Raw genomic sequence first — 16,736 nt, 5'->3', positions numbered from 1 at the left:
AAAGCCCTTTTTTGCAAAGATATAGCTTATTTTATTCGTCGCCGACCCTTTTAAAAATCTTGTATATAAAAATAGGCGTGGTCCTTTACCGATTTCGTTCATTTTTTTTATAGTAAAGGCAACTTCTCTGTCGAATTTCGTTATTATATGTTTAACGGTTTTTGAATTATGATTTTTAATATTTCTAAAATTGATTTTACCAAAAGTGGGCGGTGCCACGCCCATTTTCAAACAAAAATCAAGAGTCTTAATATCAGTCCAATAATCAGGTTTTATGTACTTTCCAAAATGATATATGTAAAAAGTGGGCGTGGTTACCATCCAATTTCCCTCATTTTTAATAGCGATGTGAGATGAGCGCCAAGGAACCCATATACCAAATTTCAATATCTTATTCTCAATATTTACTCAAGTTATGATGTGCACCGACATATAGACGGAAGGATGGACGGACCTGACTAAATCAATTCCTTTTTCATCGTCAGAATTTTTATATATTCTCAATTCATTTATGCCCGTTATGTTACCAAAGTTAATACAATCTAAGTACAAAGCACGCTGAGTATAACAAGATTGACCACGTGTAGCTTTAACTTATATTTAAATGTATTTTTGTTATTTAAAATTTCTGGAATCTCATTTTTTATTTACACAACTCAATTAGGTATAAATAGCGCCCACAAAATTAACCTCGGTGTAGTTTATACCTAAAAAGTGGTAGAAGAAGTTTTAAATTAAAAAAATGAATATACGAAATCAATTGGTGCTGTTCTTTGTCCTGATTTGCTGCGTGTTGAGCTATACGAATGCGCAATTTCGGATCATGGGTGGCCGAGAAATAAATATAAAGGACAGCGCACACTCAGTTGCTATACTTTACGAAAACGTTTAAAAATGTGTTGGATCCTTAGTAAGTGATACATCGGTAGTTACAGTGGCGCATTGCGTAGCTGATAAAGTTAGGCGGTATTTCCACGTTGTAGCTGGTGCAACCAATATAAACTCAGAAATAGGGCAACGACACGGTGTGGCGGAGATATATCCTCATCCTGATTATAATCCGGTAACAAAATATATGGATATTGCAGTGGTTAAAGTGGATAGTGCCTATGCACTGAATGGTATAGTAAATATAATACAACTTTGCAATAAACAATTAGAACGGGGCTTACCTATGCAAATTAGTGGATGGGGTTCGTACGATGATCCTGTTCTCAAAACTATGTGCGTGCTAATAGAAGTATGTAGGGATGCAAATATACAAACGGAGGATGATTTAACAGAACCACTCATATTTGCTGGATTAAGTTATAAAGATTTGGGTATTGGAGATTCTGGAGCATCAGGAGTTATTGATGAACGACTTTGTGGGGTGGCACAAATTGTATGGGAACCCAGATATCGTGCGGGTATATTTATAGATGTAACGCATCCAAGAGTTAAAAGATTTATAGAAAGGAATATGTAACTAACTTGTGTTATTATAAATTGACTGATGATTGCAATATCACCCTAACTCGTCTGAGCGCCGAATTTCGAAACATTTGGGATAGGGCATTTTCGAAAAAGCAGTTGAAATATGGTGATATTCCGCTCAGGCAGCAGTCGAAATGATTATATTTATTTCTTGTATAATGTAAAAATAAATTGTTATAATTCTGAGTAAATAAATATTTTTTATTATATGCAATGAAAGTGTGACTACATGCGTCAATAATTTAAGTTGTGAGACCAAACTTTGATCACCATTTTAAAGATTCCTCGTGTATGAATTGATTATGAGATGAAAACAAAATTGCGGAATGACTACTGTAAGGTCCTGGCAAACAAATTGTAAAACAGCTGATTCAACAAATTCTATGGAAGTCATTATAATCGGTTATTGAAACCATTGAATAACGCCTTAGTCATAACGATAACAGAGCTAGCCAATTAGTTTTTGGTTTTCCGCCATATCCATAATCTATAAATTTTTGCGTTGGCGAATTTATTAAAATTTGTTGGATATTGTATTTTTCATTTTGAAGTTTTTCGTATTTTCTATTTTATGAAGTTATGACATTTTTTAGGTTGAGGCGCCAATAAGCGATGCCAATACACTTTATCTATGATTAAGTGAAAATATGGATACGAATTGGGCGTTATGAATATTGAAAGTTTTCCAGGGCCTTTAAAGAAGCGATATCTTACCAAAATGGCATTGTACTTTGGCAATAGGTGTCGCTGGATGTCGAACTTATCGAGCTTTTTAGAAAACCATCGGAAAGCGATGCCACTATTTACAAAAAACAAATTCTTGGCGCGTTTTACCTCCAACGAAATGTAAGCCTTAGCTTCGCTTCCAATTTGCGTTGTGTTTCTTTTTAGTTTCTCCTACAAATTGAAAGGACGGAACCTTTATGTATAACGCCGACAGAAATACACTCGGGGTGTTTTGCAAAACCACTGCTTAGGGGCAATCCCGCTTAGAATAACGTGTTTTCCAATTGCAACAACTTTTTTCTAAGTTGTTAATGTTGCTTTGCCAGGGACTTTAACCCAACACCTTCAGTGTGTTTGGCGGAGCACGCTACTACCATCCCAGCATACACAGTTTCTAAGGTTAGTTCTCTAGTGCATCTCTAATCGAAAGCTAGAACAGAAAACTAAGATAGTATTCGATTAGAGAACTATTTTAAAACTGTAAACATTTCCTTTATATAACTGACAAAAATTAGCGAAATATTTGTCCTTATATAAAGAAATATTCTTATTGAACTTTGATTTTAAAATATTGACAAAGAAAGTGTAAAAATAATTATGAGAAATAAAAATATAGAAGTGGAGCGCACATTACTTGGATTGGAAAGTTGGTAGACAAGGAGTCAACTTATCAATATATAGTCAATTAATTGCGCTCCAAATTCTTATCTATTTATTTAACCGTGCGCCACCTAACGGAATTTTTTTCTACTTTTGTTGCATTGTCCCGGTGTTCTAACATATGTGTAAATTTTCACGTTGGTATCTCAATGAGAAGTTATTTAAAAATCGATTGTAAGATTTGTATTGAAAATGTGGGCAAACATTCAACCGACCTAATATAAAGGAAACAAGAAAAAAAAATAATGTTTTCATTCATAATAATCAATGAGGGCAATCCCCGCCTAATTATACGATGTAGATAACTTTTTAATAACAAATCTGTAACTTTGTGATAACTTTTCCACAAGTAATCGATAACTTTTCGATAAATTTATGGCATAAGCTACTCCACTTGAGTAAAACTTTTCTTCACTGTGGTTGTGGATATAACATAAGCTCTGTGAAGGTAGGTCAAAAGTTAAGGTAGACGAGACTGAATTGATATTCCTACAAAAATTGAACATAAACACGCCGAGAGTCAATCCAGCATCTAACTTAGATAATTCTTCCATTCGTAATAGCCCCAGTCTACTATTCCATCAAGAGAACATTAACCATTAACCAATGTGATGATTTGACTGGGCGTCCATCGCTCTTTATCAATAACTACGTCATTGGCTATTACTGGGTTGTTATCGAATGATTATAAGTTTGTTATCGAAGTTTTATCGGTATATTTTCGCTAACAACATTACACAAGAGTAATTGGTAAAGTATCGTTTATTCGAATGGGTTTATTCTTCTTGGTTTGCTATCGATAACTCAAATTCTTATCGGTTTGTTATCAAACGGTTACTGGTTTCATTATCGGCTCATAAATGGTTGGGCAACGCAAATATAATAAATAGGTGACTTTATCCTCTCATTTTCGATGTGGATGACCACGAAAGGATTAGAATCGCAACGGTACAGCGGCTCTTGTGGAAAAATAATTTGATGGCCCATGGCAAGAAAAAACCCGCTTTCCACCACAAAAAATCGATCCCGCACGTTAGCTCGTATTACGAAAACATAAATTGGACAGGGAACGATTGGCTATAATTCATATTCTCTTATGAGTGCATAATACATTTTATTCAGTTAAGGTTCTCGATGCGTAGTAAGTCCAAAAAATCAGGAAGATTGAGTCAAAACTGCTTAAGGCAACAGTGAAGGATTATCCGTATATAATGATGTGGTACGCATAAAAACCGTGAGAGTTCCTTAGATTTTGTTAATGGAGAGTTAAGCTAACTACGCCGCCTACATGCAGCATTCACGACGGTATCTTTTCAAGAATTGGGGGGCTAATCGAGCACGGAAATCTGAATGCAACTTTGAATCCATATATTTGTATTTTTGGGGCTAACCACGCATACAAAAACCTAATTGAATATATCTATCTTGCGCTAGTCAGAGAATATGACTCGTCCCCAGTCGCTCCGAGGCCAGTTTCTTTTTTCGCGGGAACCAGCTTAGTGAGGGAATGGAATTTTTGTGGTAAGAAGCTAGTTTTATTCTAGCCACGGACAATATGGAACAGTTTTAAATGTATTCAGAAGAGCTATCGCGACGATTTTCCTATCAACGCGTTCAGTGGCCTTTCCTAGTCGTCCACTTCGAAAATGAGAGGATAAAGTCACCTATTTAATATGTTTCGTCCATAATCTTTTTACGGATAATTCATTGTAATGTACTCCGCCTACTATTTCCATATTTTGCGTGAAAATTATATTAATTGTTTCTTCAAGGATAAAATTATTACTTTTATGAAATATTATTACTTCTACGAAAACTGCTAGGAACTTTCTAGCTTTCTCGTTTTAAGATACCACCTAATAAGTTAAGGAATTTTCGATGTTAATCACAATAACTAAAAAGTCTCGTTACGCAGCTGTAATGATTGTGGAAACGACGTAACAGGGAAACAATTTTCCTCAGCTTTTTTTAACCGCAAATATAAAAAAAAGAATTTAATAGACGAAATTTAATACAAGTGCTACTGCTATTTTTCTGTTCGCTACTGTATATAAATACTTATCATTTCTTGTTCTTCTTAACTAAGAAAACACATTTAGTTATTCGTACTTATGTACGAAATTATGCCAGTCATTCCTTTTTGCCATAACTGACGGTAGTTGCAAGCATAAAGACAGATCACTAGTTTCCCAACTCAATGCAGAGTGCCTTTTCTCTGTGCAGCCGAATTCGGCTACGGCATGGATCCTTTGCTTTCTCGCATAAACATGATCCACTAGCAGAAGAGCGATAAAAGGCTTAGGCTTGCTTAGTTACGGGCAGTGAGTAAAGTGACGCTTCTATATCGTCGCTATTCCACGCCCTTCAGCCCCGCTCACCCGTTTACCCACCACGCCTATCTGACCACCATCCAGTATCATACCGTCATATAGTAACCGTCGAATGCTATCATAACGCCGCTTACTACTAAGTAATCGTTAGTCTAAGTTGCCGACCACCCATCACCAGCTGCATACTGACAATACAATTCATCTCACTCTCGTTCTTCCCATTTCTTGGTATGGAAATTTGCTGTCCTCTCATGCTGCTTAGCACTTAAATACTGTGTTATTATTCGGTAAGTTGTTTCTCGGACATATACTTGATCCTAGATTGAGCGAATACTATCTCAGCCTTCCACAAAACCCACCTGATATACATTTTTCTTGTCAGCACGAGACCTTAATTTAAATTACCTTCTCAATCCAAAGCGATCCTGCTGCCAAAATTAATGAACTGTTCGTCTTCCAAACCGACATTTTGTAAACTATTTCACAAATAGATCAATTCCTTATCAGATTATCGATTTAACATCTATCAATGACATTATTTTTATCAGCAATCAGCGCCAGCATTGCACCTCTATTGTGACTCTAAAAGCCCTGTCGAAGCGCAGATAGGGAACAATGTAGTCTGTTCATCCAATCTGCGCTAAAGCTGCCCCAAGGTATTGAGAGTCGTTGCAGTTGTTAAGACTAGGTGCTTCGCAACCAGGTTTACAGGTGGAATGTGTAGAATAGCATACCCAGCAGCCGTCGTGGTTGTTTTCAGGGCTCCCGTTATCCTAAGCATTGATAGCCTATATACCCGCTCTAATCTTTTCAAGTATGTTCGTTTTTGAGTGCGCGCGCAATAAATAAGGACCCCATAGTATAGGATGGTCTTTACAATCTCTGTAAATATCCAATGAGAGAAAGATAGGGCGATATACCCCCAGGTATACTCCAGCATTCTTTTACATGCATCCACGTTGAGCTTCCACGACAACTTACTGTTTGGAATGGTCAAAGTTTCTCCTGCAGGGTCACACCTCCTACCTTAGGTCTACATCAATTCGAAACCTATACCTATGTATATCCCTAGTAAACAAGACCATATTCACGTTGGCGGTCAGCGCCACATAAACGCCCAGGTATGTATATCCCGAAGCGCCCGATCCGTCAAAGAGCTAATTGTTGGAAGACTCTTTCCATTTAAGGCAACTGCAACGTCGTCTGCGTATGCCGTAAGTTTGCCGAATCCCACATCTATACGCCGGTCCAGTTTGCAGGAAGTTAAGAAATACTGTTACAATGTCTGAGAAGGCTCCTAACGGGTACTCCTTGTATTCCAAGGCTTTCTCTATGTTTATAACCACCCTATGTAGTGCCGTTTCTACCGAATTGCTCTTGGTGTATGCATTTTGTGTTTCGGTGAACAGTTTTCCGTCCATGTTGGCCTTTATATAGACATCTATCAGCCAATCGAATGTTTTGAGCAGAACTGTTGTAAATCTATTGGGTTTGTAGTCTTTGGCATATACATACATATATGAGTGATCTTTCCCGCCTTTGGTAGGAAAACGGCACGAGCAGTTCTCTTAGAGTTGGGTACTTGCCGAATATTGTTGTAAGCCATTCTCCGATTGCTCTACTTGAAATTTGTAGCATGGCAGGGAATATATGGTGATTTAAACTTAAAAGTCCTCACCGCCCATTCGGTATCCGTCACCAAGCCCTGCACTACCCGCTCCGTGATAAGTGCTGTTTGCTGGCTCTTCTGAATTATCTCGCGATGATGGGATATGTACGTCGAGAAGCGATGCATCAGTGGTTCCATGATTTTGTACCATGAGATAAAATATGTACCAAAATATGCAATCGTGAAATTTGTATTTACATATGTACTTATGTATGTATGTATGTTAAGACTACATGTGACAAATATTAATATGTACATATATATATTAATATGTACATATATATATATATATATATATATATATATATATATATGCACAACAACATATCTCAGAGGCAGATCTTGCATAAGAGCAGCAACATTTAAACCTGTAATGCGTTTCAGCTGAGTAGTATTGCATTACGTTTCCAATGCTGCTATGCAGGTATGTATTTATGTATGTATGTATGTAAGTAATACGAGAATAAAAGTAATATAACCTGATTTTTACAAGGTTTGCGACAAGAAAGAATAAATAATGTTGATATGTATGTAAATGAATAAAGAAATAAAGAAACTTGCACATCTTCTACGTAGTTTGCATACACACATATATACATACATATATATGCGGATGTGTGTGTTAAGGTATGCATGTTTTTGAATCAAAGAAATACTGTTAATTTCAGCGAAGTAACGGCTATATGGCGGTTAGCATAAACCAGGCATGCTTAACGAACGAAACGATATCATTTCGTTACGATAATCAACGTTAATAAACGAAACGAAGTCATTTCGTTTCGTTTATTAACGTTAAGAACGCCAAATTAACGTTAATTTGACGATCTAAACGTTAATAAACGAAACGAAGTGACTTCGTTTCGTTTATTAACGTTGATTATCGTAACGAAATGATATCGTTTCGTTCGTTAAGCATGCCTGGCATAAACGACCTCAGCACAACAACAAGCAATACCAGACGATAAATATTGGGAATTTATATTTAATAACAAACGAACAGGTATGCAATACATGCTCGTTGTTCGCATCGAACATGTTCGAAGATATATGTATGTAATGTGCATACAATTGGAGGCAATAAGAAATTCCGATACATTCCAAACCAGTATTTTGGTTTTATCATATAATGTATGCTACAAGTTTTTTTTGGTACCACGGTTGCCACTTTAGTCCATTTGGACCAAAAATTTACCTTACCAACCCATTTTGGTCAGCTGGTCCATTTTTCCAATTTTTGTCCTATTTAGACTGTAATCAAGATTTTGATACTTTTGTTTTTTCTTTTCACTCAGGTAATAATGTTCAACACAGCACACAAAATTTGCCACACTTTCATTAACCCTCATATAATTTTCAATTTACTTCAATGGATTTCTTACGAAGAAACTGCTGTCATTAAAATATAGCAGAACAATGGCAATTCACCTAGCAGATAGTTTACAAAAGTGTTGGATCTCGAAGCAAACCAATTTTCGTTAATTGTTGATGAAACAAGCGGTCAATCATAAAATCTTGTTTTGGTGGCTAGATATTTCGATGGGTTATCAAACACTTTTCGTGATAGTTTTTTTTTTGTCACTTCTTGAGCTTAAAAAAGTTGCTGCATATGCACGTGCACCTCAAAAAAATTTGACGGAGTTTGCCACTGATGAAGCTATTCTTAAATTGAGAACTAAATCAAAGATACTAAGGCCCGGGTTTTCAGTACAAGTTAAACTCAGTTTGTCAGTTAGACTACGCTTAACCTTACTGTGCAGTTTTTCAGTCTACTTTAACTGAAGTTTAAGCTGAGCTTAAGCGGCCTGTCTCGCTGGGTTAAACTCTAATTAACTTATCAGTTATTTGCGGTTGTTCGAAATGGCGCCGAATATACCCAATAAGCATTTGGGCTTGAGTACCATTAGATCTCATGTTGCCGTAGTTGCCTTGTTAATACTTCTAAAATCCCAAGAGTTGTTTCGAAATAGTGGAACGAGAATCATAGCGAACTCAGCAAAAGAGGAGATTTTTTATAAAACAAAAAATACTATTATTTAGGTTGAAAAAATTTAATTCACAACCTTTGTTTCTCTAACTGGACTCCAATGTAAGATTACATACCACAGTATTTTCACGAGAATAAAATAAAATATATGTTCTTTATTTTTGTTTAATTACGCTTCATTGCTGCTATCAACCAGGTGTTTATTTCTCACAATAAACGGCTGTTGGTTCTAGTGGCACCTGATTGGAGATTTTGTTTTTAACTCCACCACAACTCGATATCCAATGTAGGATATCAACTGGAGAAATGTGTTGAATATTCATTTGAGAACTGTATATTTCTCAAAATCTCTCAAAGGTCGGAAAATGATTTAAGAATGACGTTTAAGGAAGGTTTCGACGATGGAAATTCGAGAACTATACATTTTACAAAATTTCTTAAAGGTTGGATAGTGATTGGAGAATGAAGTTGAATATAAACTGGAGAACTATCTGATAGTAGATATATTTCCCTGGAGATATTTTTTTTTGGGTATCAAATTGACGTTTAGTACAGAGTAAGTTTTACACCGCTGGATGACTACGGTCTCGAAATATAGGGCAAAACATGGACCCGGATACACCTAGAATGTGTTTTTATATTATGGGTATAAAATTGAAGCTGTTGATGTGTGCTATAATACAGAGTAAGTTTTACGCCGCTGAGTGACTAGGATCTCGAGATATAGGCCAAAACATGGACCCGGATACCCCTAGAATGTGTTTGTATTATGGATATCAAATGAAAGCTGTTGCTGAGAGCTCTAAAGTTCATTATGATATTCGATTTAGACGCATCAACCTGACAAAACTGATAAATATGCATGCGAAGCCGAAATAAAGAATTAATAATACCCACATACCTATTTACATACGTCCTATTCGATTTGCCTGAAATTTCGTATATAAATTTGCTTATATTGGTATTTACGATGCTTTTTTCCGGGAAGTATACCAGAGACGGACTGGGACTGGGATTAGGACTAGGACTGGGACTGAGACTGAGACTCGGAGTGGCACTGGAACAAAATACATACCACCCTCTGGGACTAGCAATAAGAGATGAAGAAAAAGGAGAAAAACTTGAGAGAAGAGAACGGAGAGAAGGAGACTGAGAAAGAGATAGAATGAGACGAAGATGGAGATTAAGCGAAAAAGACGGAGGGGGGAGTGAATAAAAAGATTATGAAAAAGTGTAGAGGGATAGGGCAGAGTTAGATGGAAAAAGCTTATTAAAATGTATGCAGATAGGCCAAATTTAGGGCAGAACAACGTCTGCCGGGTCTGCTAGTTTATGATAAATTGATACAACCGAGCTTTGGAGAAATTTATTTTAAAAATAAGATTTTTATATAAATAAAACAGAACTACTTTGGCTTGTGGCACGGGCTTTCCTCTAAGGTTTTTCGTTAAAACATATATTTATATAACCCTTTTTGTTAAAATTGCTTTGAAAATGTTTTCAAATATCACACACGAATCTGTGCGTTTAAAATTGTTGTAATTTTGCATTACTGCAAGCAGGTAAAACAATATTACTGGCAGAGCATGTTGTTGTCACTGCGTTACCTATTTTTTGTTCTATATCTAAGTTTACTACCGGCTATATGCTGCACGAAAAGCTTCATTCAGCCGATCCACTTTAACACAATAATTTTTGGTACGTGGCCAGTGGCGGATTTGAATATACGGCACCCCCAGACCATACATAAACTGCCGCCCTTATTTATTTAATGAAATCAAGATAATCGACATTTGCATTAATAAGGTATTTAACCTTAACTTTTTTCATAACATTCCTCATTTACATTTCTTTGCGTTTTGATTTCTCAGATGCGAATTCGTACATGATATCATCACAATCGATAGATAAATACAATTCTTATTTTGTCGTCAACAACGCAAGTGTATTTAGTTTGTCTTCGCACAATGATGATCTGAGGTAGTTTTTGAAGCGTTTTAAAGCAGAAAACGATCTCTCTGCGCTACAATTGGCAATAGGAATTGAAACAGATACTCGCAACGTAATGTAAATATTAGAGTAAGAGATATGCAAATTATCCTGTCTCAGCATTTTCAACGGTTCCAGCGGAGAATAATTTGAAATGTTATTTTCGATGCAGTATGCATTTAAAAACAGCGTTTCACTTCCCAAATTTTCCTCAAGATCTTGGGTGTAGTAGGTGCTCAATATAGTGGATTTCTTACGTAATTCTTCGTTGCTTAGATGTTTCATATCAGTGACAAGAGAAAATGTATCGCGAGAGACAAACAGAAGATTATATACTGTCTGTTAAGACGACCAGACTTTACCCTCAGATGTTATACATCTAATATACTTGTGAAGAATAGAAGGGCTTGAGCTCAAGAATTTAATCGAATGCACGTATGCACGCTTGTTTTTTGGCAGTGATGTCAAGTGTGGTAACCTCTTAGATGATTCTGATTCTCAAGGTGGCGGGTCGGCTGTTTCTTTACGCCACGCGCAGGCGCGTTGTTAGGTTTCTAAGGTGCGTGATTAAAAGTTTTATTCATATTTTACGACTGCTATGCGGGAAAATAATTTACAGCTTCATTCTTATTTCAAAATGCATAAAAAGGAATGAATTATTTATTATAATATACAGACAAAAATGCTGTAACGAATATTAGCATCACTAAGCGGTACTGCCATCTCTAAGCCGATGCTAAGCAGCGCCTTGTATGCACATCCATAAATCAATCATTATGTTACTACATAACAGAACCAATCATTATGTCTACACATATGTAGATACACGCAGCTGAGAGCAACGCACAACCACATGCATATATCTGAGATACTCCCGAAAGTATGCAATGAGAGAAGTTATAAAATAGTGGAATTTTAGTTACAGCTGAGAAATTAGATAGCTGATGGCCAACTAGTAGATTCTGGAAATGGAAGCGCTTCGAAGATGCGAACGAGGAAGTCAGAGAGTATAAAAGGCAGCAAATATAGAGGCGCTGGAATCAGTTTTCGATTAAGCACGATATCTGTCGGGTAATAGTAGAGTTATTTATTGTGAAGTACTTTAATAAAGGCCATTTTGCATTATTAAATATTGGAGTTATTTATTCAACAGTTTTGTGATTCGAACTTAGCAGAAGGTTGCAAAGAAGAGGATTTCCAAGTAAAATCGTAACAATACTATATTAAGTGCAGAAATAACCGAATGCAATTTTTTTTTAATTGAGTCGAATTTTGCCGCCCCTCAATTTTGCCACCCAAGGCTCTAGCCTACGTAGCCTCTATGGTAAATCCGCCACTGTACGTGACCTTATATGCAATACTAATATGGCTGATTCTTCGAAGAACACTTAGATCCTAATCGCTAGACATGCACTCATCGGAATATATTTTGTATTGAAGTCAGTGCATGTGCTTTACACATAGGTAAATCGGCGCAGCTTCGGCGCAGTATCGGCACAGAATAGAGTTTATTTGGAAAGTTAGGTTCCTGGTCCACTTCCTGGAAAGAAGTGAAGCTATCCCGCAAATTTGAGCAAACTCTGCGGTGTTGTTTCGGAGTCCGTAAGGTCCATAAGCTACATGTAAACATATGTACATAAAAGCATCTGCGTCTTGCTAACCACGTCCCTGTTGGAAGCCGTAATTTCAAAAGGAAATTTGGAAACCAGTGAATATCGTTAGCCAAAAAATCCAGCAAATAATCACTGTTGTTAATAATGGTACTTTGAACTGTGCTAGAAATCCCTCGGCAAACGAAAACAAGTTACTTATCATACCCGACATGCTCCTTATTTAATAAGGGAAGCACGGACGTTGACAACAACAGATGAGTCGTCTCTGGGTAGTTGTTCGAAAGATTTAGGGACCTCTACGTGACCAGATAAAATTTAATCATGAATTGTACGAGTTTTATGCAGATTTCGATATAGTTTTAGCTAACTAAAGTTGCGTTGCACGTTATGCGAATGAAGAAATATACCACAAAGCAGAATGTATTCTTATCAATACCTACCTATAAAAGCAGCGGAAAAGGGCGACACCAACTGCGCACGGAGGACCAGTTGCAAATCGATTTGAGTTCTCTTGATGTTGCCAGTGGGTGCCAAAAAGCACAGTTAAGATTCGAATGACGCAATTTGTGATACCAAAACCGTTAAAACGTTTGAGCCAATTAAATAATTAAACTAAAAGATGAACCCATGAACCAAACTTCAACAAAAGCCATCGACTCTTTTCCAATCGCAACAAAGTGGCAACCATGCTTAAATATTCTACAGCATATATTGTATCCACGGTTGCCACTTTTGGTCCATTTGGACCAAAAATAGTCCTTTCCAATCCTATTTGGTCCGCTGGTCCATTTTTTTAAATTTTGGTCCTTTTTATGCTGTAATCATGATTTTGGTACTTTTGTTTTTTTTTTTTTTCACTGAGATAAAAATGTTCAATACTGCACACAAAATTTTCCACACATTCGTTAACCCTCATATAATTTTCAATTTACCTCAATTTTCTTCTTACGAAAAAACTGCTGTTATTAAAATTTAGCAGAACAATGGCAATTCACCTAGCAGATAGTTTAGAAAATTGTTGGATCTTGAAGCAAACCAATTTTCGTTAATTGTTGATGAAACAAACGGTCAATCAGAAAATCTTGTTTTGGAGGATAGATATTTCGATATGTTATCAAACACTTTTCGTGATAGATTTTTGTCACTTCTTGATTTAGAAAAAAATTATTGCATATGCACGTGTACCTTAAAGAAATTTGACGGAGTTTGCCACTGATGCAGCCATTCCTAAATTGAAAACTAAATCAAAGCATGAAACTAATTTATTTTATATAGTGCAAGCATTCCGATAGGCATTGCGAGTTCGCGAAACAATATATCGACATGCCAAAAATAAGTCATCCTTAAAAAAATTTGTACAAATAAATCCTATGTAAAAATTTTGAAAGTGTTACTTTTCGTTTGGGATGTCAATATTAAAACTTTTCTTACACAGCTCAAACAAATTGATGAGTTTAAGGAATTCTTGGATTATTGTGGAAAATCTCCACATGGATATTTAAAAAATTTAAGTGTGCATAATTTAGAGTACTAAGCGTCTTAACTAACGGAATATTTTTATTGGAAGCAAGGCAGAAATATTTTTCGAAAGCGATAACTTTAAAAATGCACCACGTAGATCTGATATAAACGCTTTGTGCCAAATTATTCCCGTTGGTGAGCAAAACCCCAGAAACGTAATAGTAACATTGTTAACTAATTTCTCGTACCTAGAAATATCTGATCAAAATTCCAATACTACACAGTTGACACTTTCAATACTTCTCAATTGGAACACCCAGCTATTGGAGAATTTTATTTTTCTTAACTTTTAGGACTGTTTTTATGATAAACTGATTCAACCGTGTTCTGGAGCAATTTATTTTAAAAATAAGATTTTTATATAAATAAAACAGAACTAATTTGGCTTGTGGCACGGGCTTTCCTCTAAAGTTTTTCGTTAAAACATAAATTTATATAACCTTTTTGTTAAAATTAATGTGCGTGTGACATTGTGTGATATTTACCACAACCTGGAATTAAAGATTTTGACACATTTGTGAATTAGTGAAGCCAATTGAAGAATACACAATTTGGTCCATTTCTTTTATTTTTGGTCCTTTTTTCGGTGAATTTTGGTCCAAATGAAAACATGGTGTGGCAGCCATGATTGTATCTGTGAAATACTTCTTTTATGCGTTAACACACATTCACATAAACCAATATACACTTGCTTATCTGCAACTTGCTTGAATGGGAGCTGACTGCTTGTTTCAGTTGGCGCTGCCAGAGTAGTCAACAACGAACAGCACTCGTGGATAGTTGTTTGCTTGCGGTATTTGAAATTTGGAAGAAAATCGAAAAGCAAAAAAAAAAACAAAACTTCTCGGTGAAAACTAATTTTGAATTTTTTGTATTTGTTTGCGGTCAATACAGAAAGAAAAACGACAATAACGCGAGTGTGAAAAAGTGAAAAGTGATTTTTTCAAGCTATAAATGGTAATTGAGTTAATTGGAATAGTACACCTTTTAAAGGATTGGCTGTTCTTACAAATATACATACATACATAGTTACACATGTAGTTTTGTATATATTTTTAAAGCTATGCAATTGTTAATAGGGGCAATTTGATTAAGAAATTGATTGAATGTTTTGTGTGGCAAATTAGTTGAGTGTTGAAGCTGCAATTACTTTTGAAATGTGAGGCATGCATACATATATAAACATTTAAATACATACATATATACACATTAACCTGGGTCGATTTGTATGGACGAAAGTTAGCCGATATCGCGCCATCGAATTTTCGATAGGATTTGGGCTCAGGAAAAAAAGTTCCACTACGCATACGCAAAAAAATAATTTTCTAGCCTGCAAAAAAAATGCCAAAAGGGTAAATTTTTCGACCAAAAAATAATAAAAAAAATAAATAAATAAATGTAAGGCGTGATAACCTCCGAAGAGATTTTAGGCCGAGCTTCTCTTCCAATTTGCGTCGTGCTCTTTTGTAATTTTTCCTACAAATTGGCCGGACGGGACCTACATGTTTTATGCCGACTCCGAACGGCATCTGCGAGGCAGATGAGTTTTCACTGAGAGCTTTTCATGGCAGAAATACACTCGAAGTGCTTGCCAAACACTGCCGATGGGCGACCCCGCTTAGAAAAATTTTCTTCTAATTGAAAAACCTTATTTCTAAAATTTTGATGTTGCTTTGCCCGGGGTGTGAACCCAGAGCATTCGGTGTGGTAGGCGGAGCACGCTACCATCACACCACGGTGGCCGCCGACCAAAACACTCCCCAAAACCCAAAAAATATTTTTTTTCTTCAAAAAACTGTTGTAAAAACTTTGGCGATAACAGTTTTTTGACAAAAATTTTCCTATCGAAAAATCAATGGCGCGATATCGGTTAATAAATCGACCCAGTCTAATACACATATATGTACGTATGCTTTTGAACATGCAAATGTTTAAGTGCGAATGTTATTTTAGTGCTTTTGGATTAACATGAAAAAATTGTATGTTAACATTTGTTTATATGAATCAAGTGTGAGTGGTTGCAATATGAAATGTGCAAATCAGCAGTAACAACAATTTCAGAGACTATAATACAACAACGAAGAAAATGAATTGAAATAATTTGTAAGACAATTTGATATTTAGACATGATTTGTAGGTAAATACATATGTATGTACCTATGTATGTTCATACATAAATCTATTTGTATACCTAATAAAATTAAAATAAATGTAAGACGCGATAAACTCCGAAGAGTTTTTAAGCCGAGTTTCTCTTCCAATTTGCGTCGTGCTCATTTTTAATTTTTCCTACAAATTGGCGGGACGGAACGTACTTGTTTTATGCCGACTCCGAACGGCATCTGCAAGGCAGATGAGTTTTCACTGAGAGCTTTTCATGGCAGAAATACAAGCGGAGTTCTTGCCAAAATTTTCTTTTAATTGAAAAACCTTGTTTCTAAAATGTTGATGTTGTTTTGCCCGGGCGTCATACTAGGATCTTCGGTGTGATAGTCGGAGCACGCTACGGTCACATCACGGCGACCGCGTTGTATGCATAATACGTCCTAAATAAAAACTATGCATAAACCAAAAGCAGATGTTGATAAATAAACAAAATTATGAAAGAGACGATTTAAATTTTTTTTAAATTAAGATTATTTTCATTGAAAAAAATCTGGGCTTTCATTTGTTATTGTGTGCGCGTTTGGTGTCATAGGTCAAGGGAAAAAATGAATATATTTTAGTTCATGTCAAAAATAATATCAAAAAAATATTTTTCAGTAAGA

The 16,736-nt window shown here is 35.9% G+C and overlaps 1 protein-coding gene and 1 long non-coding RNA gene across 3 annotated transcripts in view; one reads left to right on the top strand and one right to left on the bottom strand.

Annotated features, from left to right (window-relative positions):
* Positions 1-16,736, bottom strand: part of LOC137239250 (uncharacterized) — a 443,310-nt gene that overhangs the window by 178,376 nt on the left and 248,198 nt on the right. The window lies entirely within an intron of this gene.
* LOC137239247 (putative uncharacterized protein DDB_G0293878) overlaps positions 14,730-16,736 on the top strand; it is a 147,929-nt gene continuing 145,922 nt past the window's right edge. For both annotated transcript variants that reach the window (XM_067764319.1, XM_067764318.1), the window contains exon 1: positions 14,730-14,925. The gene's annotated coding sequence lies outside the window, so the exon portion shown is untranslated. The remainder of the gene's footprint in view (positions 14,926-16,736) is intronic.

This window comes from Eurosta solidaginis, chromosome 2 (genome assembly GCF_040869045.1).
Source record: "Eurosta solidaginis isolate ZX-2024a chromosome 2, ASM4086904v1, whole genome shotgun sequence".
NCBI classification, from domain to species: Eukaryota; Metazoa; Arthropoda; class Insecta; order Diptera; family Tephritidae; genus Eurosta; species Eurosta solidaginis.
This window is presented reverse-complemented; position numbering and strand designations above follow the sequence as displayed.